The sequence below is a fragment of the Rosa rugosa genome, chromosome 7 (genome assembly GCF_958449725.1).
Source record: "Rosa rugosa chromosome 7, drRosRugo1.1, whole genome shotgun sequence".
Lineage (NCBI taxonomy): Eukaryota > Viridiplantae > Streptophyta > Magnoliopsida > Rosales > Rosaceae > Rosa > Rosa rugosa.
Window position 1 is genome coordinate 33,808,933 of NC_084826.1, and position 21,287 is coordinate 33,830,219.

General features: G+C 37.8%; 1 long non-coding RNA gene and 1 pseudogene across 1 annotated transcript; both read right to left on the reverse strand.

The window, feature by feature from the left end:
- Nucleotides 1-271: 271 nt before the first annotated feature.
- Nucleotides 272-2,563, reverse strand: LOC133723655 (uncharacterized). The gene is made up of 2 exons (XR_009853176.1): nucleotides 1,924-2,563; nucleotides 272-938 (listed from the first exon to the last, which is right to left on the reverse strand). It is a non-coding gene; the product is annotated as an uncharacterized LOC133723655 (long non-coding RNA).
- A 12,043-nt stretch (nucleotides 2,564-14,606) lies between these two features.
- On the reverse strand, nucleotides 14,607-20,383 carry LOC133723203 (21 kDa protein-like; annotated as a pseudogene).
- Nucleotides 20,384-21,287: the final 904 nt, after the last annotated feature.

Genomic DNA, 21,287 nt, shown 5'->3' on the forward strand with positions numbered 1-21,287 from the left:
CTGGTGAGGTGCAGCTTGGGGCGTTACAGCTTGGCTCGTAATCACAAGATTACGAACTAGGCGAGGAAGAGGAGAGGAAGGTGGTGTTGTGTTGAGTTTAGAACCTACGTCATTTTTTTGTTCTTAGCCCAAGTTTACATTAGGTTCATTGAATTGTAATTTATGTGAGTCTTCTAGGTCTAGCCCACTAGGACCTAAACTCAAATGGAGGTTCTAACCCTAGGGTTCCACTTTGGTGGTAAGCAATCACACACACATCATCAACCATACATAACGTTACAAAAATTTAACGAAATCAAACAAGCCAAATAAAATAAACTTTAAACAAAACAAATTTTGGCCTCCAAGGATTATCCTCCGTACCCAAGCTTCGACAACAAACTAAAGTAGGGGTTAGGCTCCTACATCCAATCATTGCCCATGCCCGCCCCCATATCTAAGTTTAAAAATATGATTTATCGTTTTGAGAAAAAGTAATAGATAAGAACCAGTTTGCGATTCCACGTGATCGTCACCACGTAATTACAATTCCATGGCAATTGATCTTCTTCCACAACATTCATCATAACCGTCCATCTAGCCAATCACTTTCCGGAATTCAATAATCACAAGGCTAGAGACAAGGGGGGTAATTCAATAACAAGGGCATGGTGCACACTGCCCACCACCGGTGGCTCAAGGAGGAACTGACCTCTCCTTACATCCCCATCAATTGCCAACACATCAATCCAATCCATGCAAACCATTTCAATTGTAAAACAGATAATTTCCAAAAACCATGCAAGAGGCCTCTTATAAAACATAGTATATGCAAGAAAAGCATAGATAGAGTTAAAGGCATCCCCTACCTGGAACTCGAGCTTTCTCTTGCAGAACTTGGCCTCAATGCAACCTTGTAGCAACCACCAACTTCACAAGATTCCACCACAGTATCGAGCCTAGATCAATAAGCGACATTAATAACGATAAACTAGGCTAGATATTCACACGCAATACTCTCCAAAGAGAACCTTTCCTTTAACCTAATTGATTAGCTAATAACCAGACCATTTGGGCACTAAGGGAGAGTTTGGTTTTTCAGGAAAAAGTGGCAAAAACACCTTTAGAAGACAAATTGTCAAAAGCTGGAAACAGAGTTTAAGTAGGAACTGTTAAGGGCCAAGGAAGAGTGTCCAAAATACTTGAGGTAATTCTTGGAAAATTTTGAAAGAAGGATGGCTTGACAACCAACTCAGTAAGATTGAAATGGTTATTGAATTTCAAGTGAAACCAAACAAAGAGTAAAGGTTTTAAACGCTAAAGTAAAACAATGTGCAGATTCTGTCCAGAAATACCAGCTTCTGTACACCTTTTTCAAAAATTCATAACTAATTCTAGAAAAATTATTTTGAGGTGATTCAAAATCCGGAATGTTCATCTATGTGTACTATATTTCTCTAGAAGAAACTGATCTCAAATTCCGAGCGGTTTAGCACCAGTTTTGAAATAAATGCAACTGGGTCAGGATGTACCGAAAAGTGAAAAACTGCAGAAAGTTGGTCTTTTGCTCAAAGTTCTTTTGGTACCCAATATGGCCAGTCGAAGCTAACCCAACACACTTAAGAGGCATGTCTAATGCTCCTAATGATCTACAGCTCAAGTTACTTTCTAATACTATATGGGCAGGTGCTGTAGCTTGATGACATAATGCATTGAAACATGATATTTGGACAGCTACAAACAACAAACAACCTTTGAACCAAATACGATTCTAATACTCAAGGTGTAGCCATGACCTAGCAGAATCCCTAGACATTAGAATGGATGAGAAATCAAAATTAAGGCAGCAAGATACCAACAAAAGCAGTGACAAGTTCATAATCTTCAAGAATTCGTAATAACAACCAAAAATATATAGAGTTTTATGGAAAAGATGATACTCACCAAAGACTAATAAAAAAGGTGAGTTTTTCTTGAGGGTTTCAACAGGAAAGAGAGCTGAGGGAGCTGATTGGATCGAGCCCAGTTGCAGGTCAAGAAATTCGCTCCATCTCGAACATGCAGAGTGAAACAGAAACTTCTCAATATGTGGAAGATCGAGTTGTTTTGAATGTATTGAGCCTAAAATCGAGGAAAGAAAGGGGAACTTGTTGGTTCCAGAATCTTACCAAGTGTTTGTATCAGTCTCAAGTAAGATGTGAGGGATTCGGGTAGAGCAAGAGAGGGAATTCAAGCAGAAATCCGGAACAGGCTCGCTTCCGAACAGCTTCTGCTTCAAGGGGTGTACAGGTCTCAAATCGAATCCGATGGAGCTGAAATTTGGAGGCTAGATAGAGGAGACATAGGCGAACAACTTTGTTGAAGAAAGTTTTTTGATCGGAGGTTCCTAACTAGGAGTTTCGAGGCATGCAAACACACTGATGTGCCCAGCAAAGAGAGAAAGGGCGAGAAGAGGAGAGTGGACGACAGTCTCTGGTTTGGGACTCTCCCTTTTGAAGGTCTGGAGTGATGTTCTTGGAGGAGTTGCCATATGCATGATGGCAACGTGGAAGGGAGGAGCTAAACGAGGTTTACTTTCCCTCTGCCCAATTTGACGAGAACGTGATAGTGAAGGAAAGACTTGGGCTTTGTATAGGTCGAAGCAAGCTCAATGTGTGGGCAGAAAAGGGTTTGGATAAGCTAAGGCATGTGATAGGAAAAATAGGGTGTAAAAACTAATAGGGAAAAATTCACCAACGGTGTCTGGACACTTAGGGGACTTTCAGAATGATATCTGAACTTACAAAGTTATCAATGTGATACCTGAACTCATTTTTTCGTATCAACATCGTACCTATGACCAATTTCCGTAACGGCTCCGTGACGGAAATTGGCCGTAGGTATCACATTGATACGAAAAAATGAGTCCAGGTATCACATTGATAACTTTGTAAGTTCAGGTGTCATTCTGAAAGTCTCCTAAGTGTCCAGACACCGTTGGTGAATTTTTCCCAATTTTGCACGTGCGATGCATGTGAGTCACTTAATGAAGACAAAAGGACCGATTTACCCTCAAATTCTTTCTTTCTTTTCTTTTCTTTTTTTCTTTATTCTTCTTTCCTTTTTCTTTCTTTCTTTCTTCTTCTTCTTTCTGGTTTCTTCTTCCCCTGATTTGAATCGTCAAGATTCAAATCATCTTGCTCGTCCGATTCCCACCGCCGATCGCCGATCAAACACCGCCGCTGCGTCTCAATCCACCTTCATGCACCACAGATGTTTCTGGTTCACCCAACTTCAAATCCTATAGCAAATTGAAATTGTGCATTGAGGCTTCACCTCTCACTCCGAGTTCATCCCCGCCGCCGCCGCCAATGACTTGACCACCACCACTCTCGTTCTCTCCTCCGACCCCCTTTTATACACCATTGATCAGAAACTCAGACCCCGCCCGCCCTCCACTCTCAAATCATAGCTCCAATCCCACCCCTCCATCCTCTCCTTCGTTCCCGACATGCAACACCACCTCCACACCATCCTCACCTGCAACTTCATCGGTTTAGCCGACAACTTCGGCCTCTAGCCCAACTTCGATCAGAGGCAATTTTAGGCAGACAAAGATTAACAACTTCGGCCTCCACACCATCCTCACCTGCAGAAAATTCGAGCTGTTCTTATTCACCAGCTTCGCCACTCCGCTGCTACCCACCATTGTGCCTCGCCGATTAGTAGACAAAGAACTCGGAGCCTCCACCATCAAGAAATTGAGGCTCACGTTCTGCGTGTCCTGCGCGGCGGATATCGGCATCGTCAGAGAAAATGTTGTATGAACATAAATTTAGTTTGGGTTCCACGGTGGCAGCTAGTCGAGCTCGTTGATTGCGGCCTTGGCTTTCTTGATTAGCCAATTGACGACCTTGCTAGGTTAGTCGTATCCAAGCCGGTCCTGCATGTCGTAGAATTGAATGGCGGTGTGGGCGACGAGCCTGATGTTGCGGTCCCTGGGGCCTTTGGTGGTGCAAACCTTGCTGTGGCGGTCCTTCCGGTCGGTGGCCCTTACAATGTGGCCTTGATCCTCCACGATTTCGCTAGCGGTGAAGGAAGAAGCAGTCCTTATCCCCAACGACGTTGTTGTGCGGTGGTGGAGGTTGTTGTGGTCAAGTCATTGGCGACGGCGGCGGGGATGAACTCGGAGTGAGAGGTGAAGCCTCAATGCACAATTTCAATTTGCTATAGGATTTGAAGTTGGGGGAACCAGAAACATCTGTGGTGCATGAAGGTGGATTGAGACGCAGCGGCGGTGTTTGATCGGCGATCGGCGGTGGGAATCGGACGAGCAAGATGATTTGAATCTTGATGATTCAAATCAGGGGAAGAAGAAACCAGAAAAGAAGAAGAAGAAAGAAAGAAAGAAAGAAAGAAGAATAAAGAAAAAAAGAAAAGAAAAGAAAGAAAGAATTTGAGGGTAAATCGGTCATTTTGTCTTCATTAAGTGGCTCACGTGCATCACACGTGCAAAATTGGGAAAAATTCACCAACGGTGTCTGTACACTCAGGGACTTTCAGAATGATACCTGAACTTACAAAGTTATCAATGTGATACCTGGACTCATTTTTTCGTATCAATGTGATACCTACGGTCAATTTCCGTCACGGAGCCGTTACGGAAATTGGTCATAGGTACGATATTGATACGAAAAAATGAGTCTAGGTATCACATTGATAACTTTGTAAGTTCAGGTATCATTTTGAAAGTCCCCTAAGTGTCCAGACACCGTTGGTGAATTTTTCCCAAACTAATATGATGGGGAAATAAAAGTTAAATAAATAAATAAAAGAAAACTCAAAAATTAAAAATGTTGGCAAGACTAAATAAGAATTGGGCCTTACCAAACTTGTATGTAGATAGAAAAATGGCAAGGTAAATTTGGTCGGAATTTTGTTTGAGTTTGAAAAATATAAGGAGTAAATAAATTATGCTTTTGAAAGTCGGTGAGTTGGTTGACGAGTAAGCGTCGGGTAAGGCGAGTAGGAATTCAACCAACGAGTAAGGAATAAGGTAAAACGAGAAATCATAAACGCACGCACAAGTATATTTCAAAATTATGCAAAGATGTCATTATGAGCTAAAAGGACCATATTGGATCAAGGGAGATGTTCGGGTCAAAGGTCGACTAACTTATTGGGCTAGGTTCACTAGCATACCGGTCTGTTGGGTGTCCAAAGTAAATTTTGGACTCTAACCTTATGCTAATCTTGGGCCCAAGGCCCAAGCCCAAACTATTTCCAAAAGTCTTTGGCCAAACAAAGGTCAAGAAAAATTATCCCGTCCAAAAGTGACATTCGAAATTTCACGGGGTCTACAGGTGTCATTCATCAATTCCATCCCAGTGGGAAATCTCAATTTCCAAACCGCCAAAATCAAAAGATGGCGAGGTAAATTTTGATCCAAATCCACTAAGCCACAAAACTTGCCAGACTTCGACTCCATTTGCAATTGTTCTAATATTTGGGTTTTCTTCTGCCGCTAAAAGGGTTAGGTTTCTACCTCTATCTTTTTTTGTATAATTATTTTGTGTATTGAAATTTAATTTTTCAATGGTACTTTGATTATGGCTAGGTTATTAGCTATTGTTCTGATCTCTGGGTTTTATTTTGCCTCTAAAAAGGTTAGTTTCCAACCTCGATGTCCTTCTGTATTATTGTTTTGTCATGTATTGAAGTTTAATTCTTTTATGTTGTTGCTGCATATATGTTGGACTTTGGCATCTAGACTTTCTTACTGTGCTTTGTTATTTTCTTCTTTTGATTTTCTGTTTGAGATTCTTTCCTTCCTGGTAACACAATTCTTTAGGGTTCGTGGCTTTTCAACATTAGTAACCAAAACAATACTTTCATTAAAATATAGAATGTATTAGGAGGAACTTCTATGCTAATGTTTACACATTGATATGTGAAGATTCTGTGAGTATAAAGGATCAGGAAGACAGGACCATGAAAATGCTTGTTGTAGTTTGATTCGTTTATTTAGCATTGTCTATATCTTTCATGTACTGAAAAGGACTATTGTGAGTTTTGGTTACCGCATTGTAATTGGGGAGTGCTTATGTTTAAGATAAACATATGATTTTTTTCAGTTCAATGTACTTGATCATGGCTTGACTTAGTTGTGACAGATTCTGAGAATTTTTACTTATCATATGTGCACACTTCAATGATTACTACATCTGGTTTACAAAGCATTCTTGTTGCTCAAATTATGACAGTCCAGTGGGAGAATGTAAGAAAAAATTACATTGGACATGTCATTCTTTAACTATATTCACAACTTCTTGTCTTGATTCATTATAGAATAAGTAATCGATAAGTAAATGAGTTTCTCTAATGCAAATAATCTTATACGATATTGAATCATTGTGGTATAAGAATATGAATCTGTTAATGGAATAAATCCATAAAGTACGTGACTATGATTTTCATACTTGTACAGGTTTAGAACTTAGAATCCTTGATGGGAGGAACTAATTAAGTTATAAATAAAGGCTGAAGGTCCCTTGTCTATTCATCATACACACACATACATTATTCCCCATTATGAGAGTGTCTAAGGAGATTGCATAGAGAAGAAGAGCTTCAATGGACACATGAGGTTAGCAATTATGTTCATCAATATTAACTTAAGCATGTGTCACATGTGTATTGTATTCATTATGTATTTGTGTTCTTATATTGAGGGCAAAGCTATTTCAGATTTTAACATTTTGAATTGCAACTTGGTCTTGGAAGATCATGTGGTCTAGATTAGGCTTTTTGAACCTTGTGATTATATGAGGTAAAACATGGAGAGGGGCTTTAGCTGCAATTTTGGACACAGTTGTTGAACCAAGTCATAGTTGTTGAACTAGTAGTAATTCCCAATCTGGTACTAATGTTGAGAAAGTACTGAAAGCTCAAGTAGCTGTAACAGAACACTAGTAACATATCCCAACTTGGTATTGAAAAAGTATTGTTTCTTCCTTTTCTTTAAATGTTTAGGGACCAATCACTTGCAATAACAGATCACTATAATTGTCCAGTACCGTAAATGACCTGCACAAAGTTAGTGCTCAATTTAAAACCCTATCAATGTAGTAAGAGTAAGTAGGGTATCGTTCTCAACTGGGGATTAGGGACTTATTAATTCCTGAAAAATAAAACGTTAGAAAAACAAATTAAAGAATATATATACATTTTTACGATTTACACATAGAAGGGGATTTAGGATTTATTTTCTAATTTAACAACTAAGTAAATATACACATGTGACACATCAAAACACATAATCAAGTAGAATTAAATGAATGGAATGAAATTAGATGTAATTAACTACTATTAACATGTTGGTAATGTTTCAAACATCAAATCACGAATCAAAATATGTTATAGCATAGAATCAATCAAGAACAAAGATGAACGCATACAAAGTTCTTTTTACTTCCCTTAATAAAATTAACTAGATGAACGCACCATAGTTAACCCTATTAAGCATGCAATTACTAGTGGTAGCTAAGAACTAACAAAAATACTTTTAACGCAAAAAACTTCATGGAAGTTTGATCAATTCAAGTCAAGAACACAAGTTAGAACGCTAATTAAGCATATATGCAAGACTCATTGTTAATTTACCTAAGTAATTTTAGGTTTTCCACTTAAATAATTAAAGCCTAGAACACTAGCACCTTAATATAGATTCAATTACATGTTCATCAAGCTAAGTATGCATCCAAAGATCAATTAACACATAAAAGATGAGATTGAAGTTCGAAATTAACAATCATGCTAACATATAGTGAAATCGCAATTTTCAATTCAAAAACCTAAAACCTAAAACATGCTTCATAGTATTCAAAAACTACATATCTAAAATCAACACTTCATCATCACAAGAAATCGTAAATTATAAAACCAAATAAGAAAACCAAATCGCAATTTATATAAAACCTGAAATAGTTTTACAATCCAAAACCGAAAACAAATTATGGAGTTCATGGTTACACTTTTTGATATTCAAGGATGCAAGAAGCTTCAAAAGGTGGTGGAATGGATGAGGATCACGACAAGAATGCTTGAATGGAGAGGAGGATGCTTCACGTCCTTGAACTTTTGAACTTGGATGAATTGCCGAAACTTGGAAGAGAAGGGGAAGTGTTTGTGGCTTTTGATTCTGAATTTTGTGGTGTGTAGAATGGTTTCACAAACCTCCTTTATATAGTGAATGACAAGGCTAGGATATCAAGGTTGAAATCTACTTGTGACATCATCCTGCCAATGAAAATATTCCTTGAGAATTGGAGAGCAAGTCACCTTGTAATTGCCGAAATCTCCCTTGAACCTAGACCTTATTTCGGCCTCAAGTATGTAGAATGGAATCAAGAATCCAAATTCAATATTTATTCCTTTATTTTCTTCCCCAAAATTCCATAGAAATCCAAAACTATCCCAAAATGGATTTTGCTGAAATTCCTTGAATATCACCACTATATGTCATGGCAAAAAACAATATTAATGGGCCATGAACTTCTCAAGACGTCATGGATGGTTCTAGAGGCTCATGTGCAAGTCACATGCTTCAATCCTTGGGCTAGGCTTCTCTAAATGATCCAATTCGAAAGCCCACTTCAAATGTGACACAAATCTTGCTTCTTCTAGAACATTCTTGAACAATCTTGAGTCATCTTCAAGACACAGCATATCCTAGTCTCACTAGGTCTCCTAGCAGCATCAGGACTTCTAGTGTGATTAGGTTTCCTAGTTCAACTGGAACTTTATCATTTCTTCATTTCTGAACATCATTTTTCCGAGCTCTTTCCTAGTTGAGTTAGGATTCCTACTTTGACTGAGATTCCTTTTCCTGGTAGAACTGGGAAAACTACATTTCTCCATTTCTTCTCATTTCTGCGCATATATCTCCTTGCCTTCCATTTCCAGACTCAAAACTACCTAAAAACACAAAATAAGTTAAAATGACGTTGTTAAGGAAATAACTAAGCAAAATATAAAGAGAAATGCACTAAAAATGTAGTCGAAATTAGTCTCAACAGTAAAGATCACTAGTAACATATCCCAACTTGGTCTTGAAAAAGTACTGTTTCTTCCATTGTCCAGTACCATAACACTATAACTGAAACATGAAACAGTAACTTCTACATCTTGTAGCACTACATTTCAATTAAAGAACTAAACTTTATAATCTATAAACAACACAAATAGATTCTGCAGAAAAGGGTATGACAAAAATGAAACCTTTCTTAGCCTGCAGTAGGTTTCGGCCAATAGAAGCCTGAGATTCAAAGATACCATTTGCACTTACACACAAAATATAGAAAAGTTCAAAGCTTTAATGAATCTAAGCTTATTTGAATCCAAATGAAAGTGGGAGAAGATGAAGAAACAGGGAGACCCAACAAAATGAAGAAGAAGAGAGCAGCAAAACAGAAGCTGAAGCTCTGATTCAACACCATGCTTTGTGGGTTTTTGGAGAGCACAAAAAGGAACCCGAGAGAGTGATCAAGCTTGTTACTTTCTCTCTCTTGATAGGAGCATTTTAATGCGACGTTTTAACTGCTATTTCCCTACATTTCCTGCGTTATTTCCTTAAAGAAACCCTGTTTAGGAAAGTTTCCATTATTCGATTGGGAAAGCTCCTAATTGTAGAAAGTTTCCGTTTTGTAGTTTCTATTTCTCATTTTTAGAAAGTTTTCCATTCTAGTTTAGGAAAGTTTCCTTTTCTTATTTTAGAAAGTTTCTATTTTCAGGTCCTTGACATAAATGAGCTGAAATGAGCTCATAAATGGAAAGAAGAGCTGGTGAACGTTGGAAGGAGACAAGAGGAGGTACAAAGGGCTGCATAAATGAGCTGACGTGAAGAAAAGAAGTTTTCCTGCTCCAACCAGGAAATCCTGTCTAGAAGAGGAAACCTTGCCAAAACAAGACGTTTGAGTCAACCAAGAAGGGAAATCAGAAAAGTGAAGTGTCATGGCATGAGAGAAGCTTCTTAAAGACCTTAGAAGATGACATGACAAGGAGGTGACGCAAGAAAGCCCAAGAATTATCAAGAGACTTGGATTTTCGGCAAAAATGGATGAAAGCCCAAAGGAGCTAGGGTTTTGTGATGTCAAGAGATATTTTTGGATGCCTTATGTATTTTTCCGTCCAAAGCAAAGAGAGAAAGAAGGAGTTGGCGTGATAATGCCAAGAGGAAATCAAGGGAGAGATTCAAGGGAGAGTTTTTAAGGAAAATATATTCTCTTGGGGATTTAATCTTGTTTGCCGTGAAATACCTAGAGGAAAACACGGTGACAACGTGGAAATTGAGATGTTTGATTGAAGATTTCAAAAAGAGAGATTTTTAAGGAAAGAAATATTCTTGGGGGAGTTAATTTTGTGTGATTGCCGTGAAAAGGGAGAGAGATAAAGAGGAAGCAACGTGAAAATCAAAGGGAAATCAAGGAGATGACGCCAAGAGAAGAAATAGGGAGAGATTTAAGGAAGGAAAAGTGTGGACAACAAGAAAAAACTTAAAAGGCGTCTAGATACATTCCCTACTTTCTCTAAAGAGTTTTGGCCGAATTAAAGTATAAAATCAGAAATTATCTTATATATTTCGGCAACTAAATATTAGGGAGGTATTTTAGAGAGTTTTGATTGGTTGGACCACATCACAGGGCTTATTTGGCGAGTTATTATTGGTTGTAGCTATGTGGAAAATTCTGATTGCTTGGAGAGCCTTGGCCGTCCCCTATATATACCCTCCTATTCTTGACGTTGAGGAGGTTCCACACTACACAATTTTCAGAAATACTCTCTCCATAAACGTCTTCTCCTCCTCCATTCTCTAGTCATCTTTGGCGTTTCAAGCAAGGCAAGGAAGAAGGAAGAAGAAGCCGTGAGCATCCTCCACCATCCACCTTGGAGCCGTGAAGCTTTAAGGTTTGCTTTCAAAGTTCAAGTTCAAGTTCAACGTCCAAGTCCTTCATCCCCATCTCCATTCACGGTGTAATTCAACCTTGACCCTTGTAATCACTTTTGATTTTCCTTGCTTGAATTCGTTGATTATGTTCTAGTTAACCTTAACGTTTGAATAAAGTTTAATTCCAGATTTTTATGATTGAATAAATTTCAGATTCTTATTATTGTGATTCTTAAGTTGCTTATGTGAGAACGTTTAATTAAATTTGTTTAATCAAAATCCTTTGTGTGTTAATCTTGTGTGGTTCGAAACATATAGGATTGATATATAATTGTTGCTAGATTTAAGAACATGATTCAACTTATTGTTTTATGAACTTAAATCAAAAGTAGTGAAGGTTTTGGACAAAAACCGAATTTAATTGAAAAGGATTGCAATTAGATGGACTTTTTCATACTAAGTTGTACACTTGAGTTGATAGCCTTTCTATGTGTTCTTCATGCGTCTAACATGCTATGATTGCCTAGCTTTCTAGAACTTGATTACATGTTTGACAGGATTAATCTTTGTGCTTTCACTTAGGTTAATTAGCATTGGAAAGTAAAATATGGGAAATTATTTGCTTGAATATTTCACATGATCGACTCTTTCTCATGACTTAAGATGAACAATAATAGGGTTGAGTCGAATTTGATTATGAATTTGGTTTTGATCTTTGTTTCATATGTTCCTTTCTTGTATTTGTGTTTATACATTTTTTTTATTTTGTTTTTACTAATTTTCGAGATCCTAAACCAAAACACCCCCCTTAATTTCGTAAATTTGTATATACTTGTAAATATCTTTGTAAATATTATACTTTGTTTTAATTTTAATTGTTTATTTGTTTGACAATGACTGGTGTACCCTCAATCCCCGGATTAGATCGATCCCTACTTGCTTATACTACTAATGATATTTTTAGGGTTAAATTATGCGCTTGCTCAAAGCGTATCACCTCTACCTTATGTTCCTGACTTTCTTATATTCATTTTCTGGAGGGAAAACCAGAAAATAGATAGAAAAAAGGGTTAGTGCTTTAAATACAGACTTAAAATGAAAAAGAAAAAAATAGTTGCAACTATTAGTACCTAACACACACTTGAAGAAAGAGTCATCCAAAGACTGAGCTACAATACTTTCAATTATCTCTAGCACAGTAGCACTAACATTTGACCGTGACAGTGTTCTTTATTCATGTTTAATAGGTATAGCTGTTATGAGTGTTGGTAACATGTTAATGAGGTTAAAACGAAAGCGTGTCATAGAAGAAGAGGAAAATAAAACAAGAATGACAATTATTATTGGTGCCACCATATCTGTGATTGCTTCAATAATAGAGTGGTATTATAAGACTTTTTTGTTGAAGGGCCTTCACATGACTGAGATCAAGAAAGACGGTCTTACTTAAATTGTTTGTACGATGGAAGAGGTCAATTGTATTGAACAACTACGAGTTAGCAAGAGTGCATTCAGGAGGCTATGTGAGATTTTACAAGGAAAGGGTGAACTAGTTCGTACAAAAAATGTTTCAATTGAAGAATTAGTAGCTACATTTCTAGATATACTTTCTAACAATGTGAAGTACAGAAAAATTGGTTTTATCTATTATCTTTCTAAGCAAACAGTTAGTCGGCAATTGCATAACGTGTTGTATGCAATAATGAGAATAAGTAAGGAATACTTGAAATTACAGTCATCTGGCATTGGTAATTCAAAAAGAGAGAAGTGAAAGTGGTTTGAGGTAATTCTATACCTTTTGAAAACCTATATTTGCCTTTTTATATCTTAATTAATAACCTTAATCTTAATTTTTTTACCTTTCTTTTATCTTGTTATTAGAATTGTCTAGAAGCACTTGATGGAACTCACATTCCAATGACTCTGTCGGCTGAGGAAAGACCGAGATATCAAAATAGAAAGAGTGATATTTCTATAAATGTCCTAGGATTTTGTGCCCCTGATTTAAAATTTATTTATATATTGCTTGGATGGGAAGGTCTTGCTTCTGATGCTCGTGTTTTACCTGATGCTCTACGTAGAAATAATCGGCTTCATGTTGCAAGAGGTAATTCTTATACTAATTTTAAATTAAATAAAACTTAGGTTTAGTATACTTCTAATTCCTTATCTACACTTCTTATTAATACTTTCTGGTGGATGCAAGATATACTGATAGGCTTGATTTTTTAGCACCATATTGAGGATCTACATACCACTTAAATGAATGGATCGGGAGTCGACCAGAAAATTACATAGATTTTTATAATATTCGTCATTCAATTGCAAAATATGTGATTGAACGGCCATTTGGGTTGTTAAAACTCCATCCTTTTTCAACATCAAAACACAAGTTAGGATTATAAATACTTGTTGTGTTTTGCACAATTTTATTCGAATTGAGCAAGCTATTGATCCTGTCTTAGAAGATCAAGATTCAAGGTTTTTAGCAGCTGCTGATTTAGAGTTCTTAAATCATTCTACGTCAGAGGGTAATGTAAATAATTCAAATGATAGGATTGCATGTGTTCAAGTTACTAAGCAGTGGACAAATTTTCGTTATACGTTTGCATTGAAGATGTTTTAGGATTATCAAGCGCGATACGTTGCAAATCCAAGACTACCAACAATAAATTTTCCTAAAAATACATTGAAGATGTTTTAGAATTGTATGCATGTCATACGTTAACACATTGTAGAATTTTCCTAAAAATACATTATTTATTCCTTTTTTTTTTTTGTTCTCTTAGTGCGGTTTACTGTTTGTAATGAAACTTTGTTGAAGTTAAATTTTAGTATGGTTGTTCACTTCATGCATTTTTTATGGTGTGTATGATTTATCTTGTTTCCTATTATGGTGATTATTGTCTTCACATATTGAGATCTAATCATTTTTGTTCATGGTGTCTAATTGTGTTTAGAAGTGAGTAGACTTGGAGGAAATGATGTCAAAAACCGAAAACCAAATGGAAAGAATGAAGGAAAGAGTAAAGGAAAGACCGAAGGCAATAACTATTTGTAGTGGATTTTAAATATGGAGTGTGCTTTGGCTGACATAATTCGTGAGGAACGAGGTTTGGGCCACAAAAGAAGATAATGGTTGGAAAGCTGTAGCTTATGAAATAGTTGCTGATAGGAAAAATTTCAGTATACTACCTTATGCTTTGCACTCAACATCATGTTAGTCCCTCGCCTTCCAATTTCATCAGCAACACCCCTGTGCTTTCAATTTCGATCAGCCGTGTCCAAATTTTACCGTGCCGTCCAATTTGAACGTTTACTTTGATGGAGGGGCCCACTTAAAGGGCTAAATTTGTCATTTCATACAATTTTCCTTAGAAAAAAAAAATCTAATCGAAGGACCCCATTCCTTCATCTCCACCCACCTCCTCTCCCTTGATCCTCAGATCAACACCAATACCCAATCCTAACCTATCTCCGATTCCACTATCTCTGACCTTCAAACCCTGTTTGACGCTAATGACCCCGACCCCATGGACAGCTTCTCAGACAAGCTCGCCGCCAAGTCCCTCTCCCTCTCCAATCTGGTCCGCCCCATTGCGGCCGCCATGGATTCTCCAGGCCCATTTCACCCTCTCCGACTCCAAGCTCTACCTCTCTTTCCTCTTCTCCCCCAATTCCCCAGTCTGCACTCTCTTCACTCTCATGGCGTTTCTCTCTCTCCTCCAGTCGATTCATCAAGCACTTGAGCTCTAATGGAGGCCTTGATCTTGCCATTCATGGCCTTCTTGGAGAACCCATCAAGGCAAGTGTTGTCGTCAGTCAAAGCAACGCTGACCCGAGTCTCGACATTGCTCATGTGCCATATGAAATCCTGGCCCTTGGATGACTTCCCTATCTTTTTCAGCTCGTCCACTGACTTGCTTAGCTAGTCGACGCTGTCGCCCATCTCCTCAAGGCAGTCATCGATGGCCTTGTACTCCTTGTGGCTCAAACGCTTGAACTTGGTCAGCTTGGTGACGAAGGACTAGGCGAACTGGGCTCAGGTGAGGCTGACGGAGAGGGCGGTCTAGGCCAGCTGGAGAGGGCTTTGCTGGATTGCAGTGGAGAATGATGAGAGGGACTGAACGCAGAGGTTAGGGTAGATGGTGGTGCTGCATAAGGTTTTAACGAAGTTGGAGGCAGTGGAGGTGGAGGCAGAGTTCGCTGTGAGGGCGAAGAGGCAAGAAGTAGAAAGAGAATGGAGGATCCATCCATTGTTATGAGATTGAGTTGGAGTAGGGATGAGAGAGTATGGGACTGATTGGGAAAGATGAGGTTTGGAGGTCGGAGAGAGTGGAATCGGAGATGGGTTGGGATTGGGTATTGGTGTTGATCTAAGGGTCGAGGGAAGGGAGGTGGGTGGAGATGGAGTAATGAGGTCCTTCGATTAGATTTTTTTTTTTTTGGAAAATTGTGTGAAATGATAAATTTAGCCCTTTAAGTGGGCCCCTCCTTCAAAGTAAACGTTCAAATTGGACGGCACAGTAAAATTTGGACATAGCTGATCAAAATTGAAAGCACAGGGGTGTTGCTGATGAAATTGAAAGGGGAGGGACTAACATGATGTTTAGTGCAAACCACAGGGTAGTAAACTGAATTTTTTCCTAAAATTTAATGCTTTCCGAAATTTATTTTCACTTAAAAGCAAAACACGCAGTAAGATTTCATAAAATACTCTTAATCATTCTTAGTATTGAGATCTCAAAATATGCTGCAAATTATCTCATTTAAAATACTAGTATCTCAAAATCATTTCAGAAATCTCGGAAATCTCAAAATTTCAGCATCTCATTTAAAATACTCATATGATAAAATATCTCAAAATTATTTCAGAAATCTCAAAATATACTGATATCTCAAACTCCATTTCAAATCATCTCTTAATAAAATAGGCGATGACTAGAGGGTACTGTCGACTAGTCATCTCATGCAACCTGGAGGGTATTGCCGACCAGAATATGAGAAGGCGATGGTTAGAAGGTACTGCTGACGAGATGACACATAAGAGAGTACTGCCGACCAGTATACTATGAGGCAATGGCTAGAGTACTACCAACTAACCATCTCATGCCATCTAGAGGGTACTACAAACCAGCTGAAACATCGAATGGTACTGCCGACCGTCATCTATAAATATATATATATACTGGAGAGTACTGCTGACCAGAATATTGTTTGGATGGTACTGCTAACTAGGTAAATGCATGCATGCGCTAAAATCATCATCTTTCATGATTTACCACCTCAAGATCATAATCCAAACTCGTTAACTCTCAAATTTTTTTTAACTCATCAACTTTCTCAGAACAAAGTTTCAATAACTCAAGTATAAGCAAAAGCTCTATGAATACTCATAACCCAAAGTCGATAATAAAATCTGGAAAAGGAAATCAACGATAACTCAATAATTCAAGAAGCGACAGAAACTCTAAGGATACTCATAACTCAAAATAAACTCAAAGCCGATACTAACATTCTGAAAAGAAAATCAATATCAAATCTCGATCATTGTCAAATCAATACTCAAATCTCGACCAAGTCATTGAAAACATAAATTCTAATAAATTATAAGTAAATCGTAACTCAATACCAAGCCTCAAACATTATCAAATTAATTCAATATGAAAATTTAATAATTGAAAATATAATACTGCATACATATTTAATTGAAAAGAAAATGTCCACTCACTAGATTAGAGCTACGACGGCTGTCCGACAAATTCCTCATCTAGCTCGATCTATACGTCGTCCTCGAAAGCTATAAAATTCCTAGAATTTCTGATCTTCAATTTGTCCTTCTCTGAGTCACTTGGAGCCAATGGCTGCATGGTTCGAACCATGGAGAAGAGGGTTTCAAAACTCAGGTTGTGGCATCGCTTGAGGTGGCTGGAGGAGAAAGCTCTAGCCAGATCGAAATCTTGAACTCGCCACGACTGGTTTTGGCCCGATCCATCTTCTACAGCCCAAATCATCCTAATTCAGCACCATAGAGAGGAAGAGGAGGTCGGGGCGCTTCTAAAGGGATCAATTTCATGGCTTGAGGTGGCCAGAATCGTCACTGGAGAAATTTGGAAGTTCTCGCAGTTTTCTGGGTTCTCTCTTTGAAGTTTCTGGAAATGGAAATCCTAAAATAAAATGGTTGGAATTGGAAACAACTAATTATAATTAAAGATATTTCTAAGTATTTACAAAATTGTCACCGAGTTTAAGTATCTATAACTCTTTCGTTACAACTCTGATTTTAACATGCCACGTGTACACGAACTAGGTATAACGTCCTCTACAACTCTCGTGAAAGAAGTTTCCTAAAAAATTGAGACGAACAAAAAGTCAACTTTTGGTCCCCTAAATGATCGAAACAAAGGTAAAAAGTAAGAATTTTAATTATTTACGGTCCGAATGACCGATAAATAGGTAATTTTAGGTACTGGCATAACAGTTAGGCTGAGTGTAAGACAATTAAAAATCAACTTGAGACAACTCTCGATTTCTCAACTTTATCTGATTTCAAAACCAATCATTAGTCATTTTGCTCAAAAACAGCCACATATGTCATTCGTGCAATCATACCACTTCTAATAGCCATTATTCTACACCAAAAGATACAAAAAAGAAACAGTAAATCAATGCAAATAATAAAACAATGTCAGATTGCTAAACTGTATCAAGCTATATCACTTAACATAAAAGCTTCAACCGAATCAAAAGAAATTTCAAAATCCAAACTCGAAAATACATATTCAACAATCTATCTATAATTGTTTATAGTTTGAAATTTCATAACTTCAATTGGAACATGCAACTAACGTAAACAAAAGCACAAAACAAAAAAACAAAAAAACCAACGAGATATACTATGCAGCTTAAGTATATAGAAGGACTAAATACTGTTTAGTCCTTGCGCTTTTGACCATAAAACACTTCAGTCCCTGACCTTCTAATTTCACACGTATAGTCCCTGTACTTCAAAATTTGAGACCAATAGGTCATTGCCGTCTAAAAGTCGCGGCGAAATGTCTATTATGCCCTCAGTTTTTTTTTTTTTTTAATAAATTTATTCCTTCTCTGAGGATGACCCAGAGATGGGGTAAGCGCATCAGTCATCTTCATTCCGAGAGCAGAGAGCTGGGTCATCTTCATGCCCTGATCGTATGAAGATGACCCTAAACCCTGAAGATGACCCAGCTCTCTGCTCTCGCAATGAAGATGACTGATGCGCTTACCCCATCAATCCTCCTCTCAAACCTTTACGGCGAAGCTCCTTCTCCTCTCTCTCTCTCTCTCTCTCTGTCTCACCACCTTGGCTTTCATCCTCCAATGGTGCGGCGGTATCCCTGACCCAACCACTCGCTGGTCCCCTCCTGGATCGCACCACCTCCTAGCATGGAGGCCTCTCTTCTCTCCTCCGCAGTCGTTTGATCCTCCTCCTCCTCGAATTGCGACAATCTCAGCCACAACCTCCCCTTTGTTTCCTTACTATCAGAATTAGAAGTTTAATTCTCCCTCTGATTTGAAACCTAAGGTTTCTCTTTCTTCTTTCAAATTTCAGATTCATGTGGTGTTACTAGGGTGTTAGAAATTCGAAAGTTGGTAACCGCTGCGATCTGTATGTGATGCTTGAAGGAAACTTTGACCGATTGATCACTTTATCCGGTTAATGCTAATGATTTCAGTTCATGGATCATCTGGTTTTCTTGATTATTGTTTTGTATTTTTCTTGATTGATCCAACAGTTTGTAAGGTGTGATTTTTGGACATTGATTAGGAATTTACTATTTCTGCGAAACTAGGAGCTAGCAAGTATCACTATAGGCCTTAATTTAGAGATGTGCTTTCGATTGTTGGCTTGAATATGGACACAAGCAATTGCTAAGTTTCTTTTGCGAGATGGTTAGTTACATATCATAATAACCAATTCAATTAATTTAGCTTGATTTTCGTTTTTAAGCAGTGGTGGCAGTAATGGCAGTGGTTCGGATCGAGAGTTTGAATGGGATTGAGAGAAGCTCTCGATGCCAATAGAAGAGGTAAGAGAGAAGATGAAGATGAATGGGTCAGAAAAGAAAACGATGAAGAATAAGATGAATTTGTCTATCACAATTTGATGAATGAACTGTGATTTTTCTTCTTCTTTTGTTACTGAAAGGATGAACAAAAGGAAGAAAAAGAAGAATTGTGTAGAGGAAGAAGAAGAATATTCAAGGAGGGCAGTCATCTTACTTGCAAATTTATTCGTTCACGCTATTTAGTACTCATGATTTTTCAAAACACACTTTATTTCTTTTTCTTTCTCACGAGTATTATTCCTGCTACTGTTCTCAGCAGCAAATCATCTCTCTCATCTTTCAATTATCAAATCATACATTTCCTTCTATTCTTTTTGTCACTCTTATTTCATTTTTCACACAATGTTGCAGGCATTTTATCACCATTCTTAAAACAAAATTCATGCTTGCTACACTATATGACACACACTTCACATAACTAATATAGACGTTATCAATTTATATGTTACATTTCATTTAGTTTTACTTCTGTTAATTATTTGCTTACAAGATTTTCTTTGTCCCACGACTTAGCAAGCAAACGCAACACTTTGACTTTTCAGCTATAGTAATTAAACATTGATTTCAAATCACCGTGCATCTTGTACTCTCAAATACTCATTTGTTATTTAGCAAACGTAATTATGCATACTACAACCACCTAATGCCTATATGCATTAAACCAATACACATACGCACACATGCCTCATTAATTTTAACACATCAGCTTATTTAGCTATCTAATCTCTATGTCATTACTCATTTAACTACTCTTTCATACTTTTATCATAAGCTAAGGATCTGATGAACATGCATGAAAGTATTTTCAACACATGGCAGCAAGCAAATAAAAGGCTAAGGGCTCAAAAGCACATCATCATGCCAATGCAACAAAAAAAAAAAAAAAAAATCCAAGCTTTCAGTTTCAAATAATCAAGCTACCTGATCATTATTTTCATCCTCACTTGGACTCCGCTGCAAAGGCTCGAACTCCGCGTCAACCTAAGAGGAATATACTTTGTGAGCCAAAGAATCTCCGTGCATGTGACACATATAAAGAGGAAAAAGAATAGCTGGGACACACCTGATTGTCATTGCTCACACCGCCGTTTTCGATAACCTAAGAAGAAGTAACATCATCAAATTTACAAAAAAAAAAAAAGGAGTGAAAGAAGAATCTTTGCGATATAAAAAAATAAAATAAAAAGCAGCAGGTGAGCAATAAGGATGATACACACTTGGTTATCACCACCGCTCATGCCGTTGTCTTCAATGACCTATGAAAGAGAATGAGTTTTAGATTCCTCCAAAGAAAAAAAAAAAAAAAGAAGGGGAGAAGTCGTTGCAAAAAAAAGAGGGAAGGAAGAAGAAGAAACAACCTGATCGTCGCCATCTTGATTAATTACATCCTTGAGAAGCCTTTCAGACACATGATTAGATGCCTCTTTTGAAAAATTAGTACGGTCCTCTTTAAGAAGAATCAGTTGGACCCCCTTGAGAATCCTCTCCGTGACCGAACTCCGTATCAGACAACTCAACATAAGCTGGAGGACCACGAGGAGAAGGAGAACTCATAGACTTTACACGATTGCTTCGACGAAGAAGGACACCAAAATCTACATCAGCCTTCCTCTTTGTTCCTTTTTTCACTTCAAAACTTGTAGCATTCGCTTACTTTGCATGAGAAGTACCACTTGCTCGGGAAGTTGAAGATGTTTTCTTCTTCACCTCCTTGTTCTTTTGAAGCAACGTGCTGGGGGGAATCATCAACTTGACTCCATGACGGGTCGTATGCATGAACTTATCAAAATCCACTTTGGGCGTGAAGCGCCGAATAGGTTTTTGGGGGTTTTGTTCCTTCACATTACCCTTGTCACTTGGCTTCTTGTCATGCTTTCTTCCTTCTTTCTTCGCACTCTTAGCTTCAAAACCTTTTAAATAACCGACAATCTTTCTAGTACCATCTATGTACACTTCAGTATAGGTGAGGTTATGCTTTTCAACATAAGTCAGTACAGTCTTGGGACTAGCCAACCTACTATTGGTAATAGGTCTCAACTCTAACTGAGGACTGCTAACTTCCACAAAGAGCTTGAACCTGCACAACACCCCCCTCCAATAGCAACTATAAGCATGGGAAACGTTAACATTTGCAGCATTCCCTGGCAACCGAGAGCCGTAGCACACTGCTCTTCTCTACCAGAAAATGAAAAGGTCTCAAACTCAGAAGGCTGTAGATAGGGCTGCCAAATGAAATTACTTACATCATCCAACATACTTGGGGCAAACACTGTGTT